At 42.5% G+C, this 7,500-nt stretch overlaps 1 pseudogene; it reads right to left on the bottom strand.

Moving 5' to 3' along the window:
• The window catches only part of LOC138046573 (uncharacterized), a 174,053-nt pseudogene that overhangs the window by 149,680 nt on the left and 16,873 nt on the right, over positions 1-7,500 (bottom strand).

Here is a 7,500-nt window from a genome sequence, read left to right as displayed (position 1 = left end):
TCATTTCAGATATTTTCAGCAGCGAATGGTCATCTTCAATGACTTCCACTAACCGCACGGTTTTACACTTGTAAGACCAGAAGAAGCAGTCAGCCCTGGCTTCCAGGGTTCCAGGAGCTCTCAAAGCTTATCACAGAGCCTTCAATAGATGGACTGAGATCTTCGCAAGGGATACGTTGGGGACTCAATTAACCCTTTCCAGTTTCGCCCTTCAATCTGGCCCTGCATTTACAGTATTTGCTATCAATTAACATAGCCACGCTAAGTGATTAGGAAAAATGTCCCCGGCAAAGGTGTCATTTAAAGTTCTTTCAGAGAAATTGTACCTGATATAGCTATTTATAGCGCTCAGTCCGGTAGATCAGGAAGTGCTACCTTAAAAGCTAATTCAGATGTGAAAGAAAGAGTATTTCAAAGGCATGGTAGATAGAAAACCGAAAAGGCCAAGAATATGTATACGTCAATGATTCTTTGAAGGTTAAGCTTGATGTCTACAGGGCACTGGCCCGCTTAATCTATGTTAAAAGTATTTTATGTATCCGCAGACCGAAGCCCTACCTTTGGCTGTCTATATAGGGGCTTGTGGCGCTTGCTGTCCTATATGCCCATGTATCTACACAGTTGTGTTGTGAGTGAGTTAGTTTTGTTGTGTCTGATTGGGTAGTGCAGTCAATATATGATATTTCTGACAGTTGTAGCCGGCGAAATGTACAGGAATGGGACTGGGTCCGGTTGTCTAGTGAGGATTATGGGTAATTTGTCGTACAAGAAGTGAACCGTTAGGGATTTGAATCAGCCTAGGTTCAGCTTTCTTTGGCTACTTTTTGTTAACATTTCCCCTTAGCCTCCATGGGGTAGTGGCACTTGCATAGGGTTTGGAGAATACGCGTTCCCTCGTTGCCGAAGGGTAACCCTTCTGGGTTTTCGTATCCGGCAAGTGCCCAGTGTACTTTTCCTGTAACAAGTTTTTAGTAGGTCAGTACGATCAAGTATGCTAACGTATTGTTATGCGGGAGCGGAGTTTGTATGCATAAGACAAGCAAAATAAACCGGCTTGCGGCGCTTGCTGTCCTTCATGCCCATGTACCTACACAGTTGTGTTGTGTCTGATTGGGTAGTGGAGTCAAAATTACTGTTAATTACTTTACAAAATTACTGTAAATTAGTGGAGAGCGAAACTGTAACAAGAGATCACTTTAACTAGAATGAAGGGAGTAGTTTCTAAAAAAACTGTGGTGCTGCGACGGTGGGGAAGTAGTATACAAAAATTTGGTTTTATGAACGGAGTTGATAATGTAAATTGCCGACCGTACAGAAATTATAAAAGCTGACGGTTCGAGCGTTAGCCCTTCTTCAGAGCGAATCGAGAAACTGTGGGTTACGTGCAGTTTTTATAGTAGAGTACGAGCTACGCTATTGGTGGTAACATGGCAACGTGAACAATAGGAATATATTAGTAAAATGAAAAGCGCTCGTTAATACCGTGAGGATTAAGGGTACCGATTTGGAAGACGAATTTTTGTTCCAGATTCATGCGGCTTTCCGTCGAACATAGATGTAGGGAAAGGCCGCAGATAGCCATGTGTTTTTGGAGTGGTTAGGGAGATTTAAATGATGAGCGACTGGCTTAGATGCATCCTCGTCATTCTTCTCAACATCGCGAAGATGTTCGCGGAATCGGTCGCCTATAGCTAGTCGTCTACCTGTCTCGCCTATGTATAATTTATTGCATAACGTACAGGTTATGCAATAAATGACATTTGCGGAGGTACATGTGAAACGATCGGTGATCTTATCTTGCTAGTGTTAACAATGAAAAGACAAAGTTTCTATTAATGGCAATGTGCTATGTACCAGTGTGCACTACAAACCCACAGATTCTCACAGTTATTTGTTGTAGTCATCGTCACATCCATCACATGTCAAGAACTCCATTCCTTATTCTCAAAAACGTAGACTTCGACGTCTATCTAGTGATGACTCCGATTTTTCCAGCAAATCAGAGGAGATGTGCCGGTTCTTCGAAAAACGTGGCTATCCTGTCTCTGTGGTCAAAGCGGGCCATCATCGCGCCCAACAATTTGATCGACAGTCAGCACTTCAAACGTCACAAAAAGATAAGAATGACAGAATTCCATTCACCCTAACTTTCCATCCTCATAATCACGCAGTCAAAAGTATCATTCGTAATAATTTTAAACCACTCCAGAATGATCCCGAGACTGGTAGAATCTTAATTTTCGCAACCTCCACTTATTTAATTCAAACGCGACAAAAATGTAGGCAACTTTTTAGTTAGAAGCGCGCTCAAAACTAACGAGCAACCCGGCACTTTCAAATGTGCGCGCTCAAGATGCAAAACTTGTCTTTTCATTGTTAACACTAGCAAGATATCGGGACCTTAGCGATCTGTTAAGATCACCGATCGTTTCACCTGTACGTTATGCAATAAATGATAGATTGGCAACACAGGTAGACGACTAGGCGACCGATTCCGCGAACACCTTTGCGATGTTGAGAAGAATGACGAGAATGCATCTAAGCCAGTCGCTCGTCAGTTTAATCTCCCTAACCACTCAAAAAAACACATGGCTGTCTGCGGCCTTTCCCTACATCTACGTACGACGGAAAGCCGCAAGAATCTGGAACAAAAATTCATCTTCCAAATCGGCACCCTTAATCCTCACGGTATTAACGACGCTTTTCATTTAACTAATATTAGTCTGGCGGATATGTGAAAAATGCTGCACTTTGTGAAGAAAGCACCAAATTTTGCACAGAGGCTGTTTATGGCAGTCTTAAGAGATTTTGGTATGGAGCCATTGACAGAAATTACGTCTAGGCCATTTAAGGGGCTTTATGCATGAAAGTGAGGCTAGACTAACAAGATACCCATTCTGGCCTATCACATTAATTCAAAATGTTCCAAATTACATTGGTATTACTTGTATTTGACGTCATGATATCATCAACTAACAATACAACACAGGAACTTATAAGGTTTTTTTTTACACACGACAAGGTAATTTTCGTCATGACCTTGACCTTCACAACTGTGTTGTCTTTTCATCTGACTTTAGGTTTGCTTCACATGTAACACATGTCAATGATTATTAGACAACAACACTAGTTAGGAGGTGTTTACATTGGTTTGAGCAGTTGAGGCACTTTCAGAAAGTCTCAGTATTTAAAAGCAAATCACGTGACCTCGAAAAGAGGGGCCATCTGCAGTTAACTTAAGATGGCGTAAAACAGTTTTCAGCACTTTCCAAGACTTAGATTTTGATGGGTCATAATTACCACTCTTTATCAATTGATGCTACAATCGTGGTATCAAAAAACTGCCCAATCACTGGAGAACACGGTGGTATTAATTGCGTTACACAATAGGTTACCATAGCAACACAATGACCCGCTAACAACACCCTTAATTTCACCTTTAAGCGCTTATATTTCAAAAACGGAACGTTGAAACTCTTTCTTATTACAGAATTTTGATAATCGGGATAAGATGCGACTTTTGGCAAAGTTTAAAAAAAATCTGTATATGGGGTTCAGGGCCACCTTAAGTTTTTGAAAATTGACACATCAAAATCTAAGTCTTGGAATGTGCTGGAAATTGTAAATTTTGAGCCACCTTAAGTCTTCTCGATACTTATATTAAATACTTCACACCTCAGCAATATTGTTCCCAAATTAATTAAAGAAAAGGGGAGGGGTGTTTGACTGACTTGTGATAGTACAGTAACTGCAGGTTGCAACAATAGCGGCCATCTTGGATTTTTTCAGTTCTATGAATTCGAAGCTTTCGCATGACTTTTGCAGTCTCAGTTAATCAGTTATTCCCCCAACTTTATAAGCGTAATCAATCTATTACACAGTCTCCACCACAAGTGCAAAGTGCAGTGCACTTAAGAGCCACTTGGATGCATGAGCAGTTAGACCTGCAACCTTTCTTGCAGCGACATTTTATAAGTGCATCACAAGATGATGATACGTCTGGCAATGTGGTCCAGAGGGGCTTCCAGCCTTCCTGTGCGGACATGCCAAGTTCATCACTGGAACAATTGCTTGACCCCAGCAATGTCTACCCTGGTATGCTGCTCTTCTAGTATGCTGGATAAGAGCAGCCTGTGTTGGGGATATAGATTCAATAGACTTTGCCTTCCGTGAAAACCGCTGCTTGCATGCCTCGTTAACGCGCATTTTGGTACTGGTGCGGTCATACAGAAGAACAACGAATCCCTCTAGCTTTCTCACTCACATCATCTGGGTTGTTGGACAATTGAAGGAATGCCGAAGTTGCTTCTTCATAGCCCATCCACGTGATCCATGCAGAGATCCCAGAGATCAGATCTCCATGCAGAGATCCCAGATTTCCCAGAGAAACAAGAAACAGTATCACAGCCATTAAAAGCGTGAAACACGTGTAGTGATCTTGCCTTTTCAGGACCAAGACGACATGCAATTTCATGAACAGCTAGTTATCTCAAACTAGTACCACTGCCGAAGCCAATCCACAGCTCATTGATGTTAAGCTTCTGGGTCATGCCAATGCAGATGATAACGACATCAGTGTCTACAGTACGGATGACGATGTTCTTGTGTCCTGCTTTCGACGCATCTGCTGCATGAACTATAATTCTGGTGTCGCTTCTTCGCGGTTACATGGAGTATCGCTAGAACTGTCAAACCGCAGTGGACTACAAAGAACCAGTTCTCCTTTCATGGTAATGGCTAGCTTCCCATCGCCGAACTCTACAGGAGGAATCTGTTCTGCTAAAAAACTGAATAGTTCCTTCGTGTTTTCATCTACACGCAGGAATTCCTTCCAGTTTTTTGGAAAAGTTGTCAAAGACTGAACACGCCAGCGAATACCACGTCCTCTCTTTTCTCTGGTCGTTGCTTTCAAACTGTTTGGTACATACTCGTCCCATATGATGTCAAGTCTTTAAACATGCTGCAGCTGGCCCTTGACATATGGAATGAACACCAGATCTGCATACTCTTGAAATGTTTTTACTGTATTTGTTGGTTTTAGCATGTTAATAGCTGCTGTACCATCAATTATAGCTACATCTATTAGTGTCGGGGCACTGGTTCGAGGCTGCGAAAGTGATTGAATGCAGTCTGTCAGGTCGGATTTCGTTCCTGGAAGACGAAGCTTTCTATTTTGTGATATTGATGGTGGACAACCTTGGTGTTCATTTAAAAAAAAAAAACGTCCAAGTCTCCTTCTCTTGTTTGACACGAGATAAACAGCCGTGAGAAAAGGGCACAGTCACTCTTAAAAGTTGAGATTTGCTGCTTGTCTTTGGATGGTTCTTTCTGGCGAGGACTTCTGAACAGTGGAAGCGTATTCTTCTTAATAGGATCATGCATGTTCTTTGTTTTATTCTTCACTTAATCTCTCCTTGACGAATGTTTCGAACTGTTCTTGTCCAAGTGTTTCGATCTCTTCTACTGTTTTCAATTCAGAAGAATCACCCAAATCTTTAGTGTCAAGAACGAGAAGATCTCCACTTTCATCAGTGAACGGATTTCCCATGTCATCGATGACCGAGATTAAAGACTTCACATCCTTAGTGAAAGATAGCTGGGTGCTTTTTGCCTCTTCGTGATGCTGTGTCTGAGAAAGCTTCAAATTCTGCTATCAACCTTGCAACTTCTGTACCAAAAATCACCCAGCGCCGTAGAGCGGCAGGATTTTCTGTCAGCCCAACAGCTCCCCCGTGACCCTTCACCATAGCAGTATTCTGTTCATGTTCTTGGTCAATGGCGATGGCTGAAAACACTTCTGTACTGTAAATTCACCATCCAGAAGGCGCGCATAGGTCTGTGGAAGCCTCCTGTTTCTTCTAGCCAGTTACCGAGAACTGAAAGGGCTGCCATCTCTATAAGAAGTGCTCCAAGAATGAAAACAAAGTGTTGCTCGCCATGGGACTCAGGCCAGTTCCATTGTATTTGCTTGGCTACAGTGAACAACGGTTGATCAACTGCTATGACTGGGACCTGGCCAGGGTTGAGGTATTCTGTGGCTTTCTTGATCACGTCCATCGAGTGGCGAATCATTGGCACATTTTTAGCCTCATCTGGGAAAAAAGGAAGCAGCGATGTTATTGCTGGCATTACTGCTTGCTTTGGCTGTAAGTTGGCATGATGTGCTGCCCAAGCTACTGGTGTCTCTCCCTGATATTATTCTTGATTTACTGATATCTTCACTTGATCAACCCATTCATATTCGTCAGTGATTGCCCTTGATAGAAAACAGCCATCGGCACCTTCGGGTCTACCCATGTCTGGTGGTTGTGCTCTTTCGCCTCGCAGAAGAGCAGGGGGTACCTCCGCATACCATTCTGGCAAAGAACAAATTGATTTAGTAACTGATCCAGTATCATTTGCCATGACGATCGCCTCTCGCTCACATCCTGGATGACCTTCAGGTATATTTTGGAAAAGGGAAATGTTAGTTCCATGAAACGAACCCTGGGCCGTGTTTGAGCTGGGGTTGTGGTCGATGTTGTCTATGGCTGAAGTTGTAAACAGGCCTCTTCGTAGTTTAATGGGGCACAAAACACCATCCTCTTCAAATCTAATCCGTTGAGATGCCAAGAACACGATCATAGGAAATCGATATGCCCAATTTAAAAATAGTTTCCACTAGCAATCGTTTGCTCGTTTTTTCATGGACAGTTAGACCAACGTAAACAGCAACAGGAGTTTCTCGGTCCTTACTATGGCGACCACAATTTGAATTTGTTTCACGGCGACGGAAAAAGCAGTTGAACTGAAGTAACTGGGCAACAGTGAGTGGAATGTTGGGCAATGTTTGGCCCATACAAAATTATCCTTACCAAAGACACAAGAGATGATGGAACTGAGTTCTCTTGACACTGTCTTTGAAATGTCCCCTTAAAAGTAGACTTGGTAGCCAACATTTCCTTCCTAACAATAGTGGCTGCCTTTGCAAGGTAGTTTGCATTAGTGTCTTTGTCTTCTTCACAGACTTGCTGTAGTGCTGTTCCAATGTCGCTATCAAAAGCCAACAACGTATCCCGACCCTGTTTGTAGGCTCGTAGACTAGGAATACTTGCTAGTATCCTATCCTTTAGTCTAGTTGAGTGCAGAGCGCCTGGTTGAACAATGCCAAGTTGCTTTAATCTGGATGTGTACATTTCCGACAGCTTTGTCATCTTAAACACTAAAACACTCTTACTTTCAGCTCGACTTTCGTCTATGTATGAAATTAATTCTGCAAGGACAATTCCGTGAGTCATCTACTCACGTGAGTCATCTACTTTCGCCGCTTTTGACCTTGTTGTCGTTGCTCAGTGTTGTTAAGCTTGATTTGTGATATTTAGCTTCTAGTTCCACCATGTCACCGGCGCTTAGCTTCGCCAACAAGTTCTCCAAACCGCCTATTATTAATGTAGCATCTCTTTATGAGCTGTAACTTCCCCATTAATGTCCATTTTAAAGTTATGTAAAGTACCTCACCAA

Source organism: Montipora capricornis, chromosome 1 (genome assembly GCF_036669925.1).
Source record: "Montipora capricornis isolate CH-2021 chromosome 1, ASM3666992v2, whole genome shotgun sequence".
In the NCBI taxonomy this organism is placed as follows: Eukaryota; Metazoa; Cnidaria; class Anthozoa; order Scleractinia; family Acroporidae; genus Montipora; species Montipora capricornis.
This window is presented reverse-complemented; position numbering and strand designations above follow the sequence as displayed.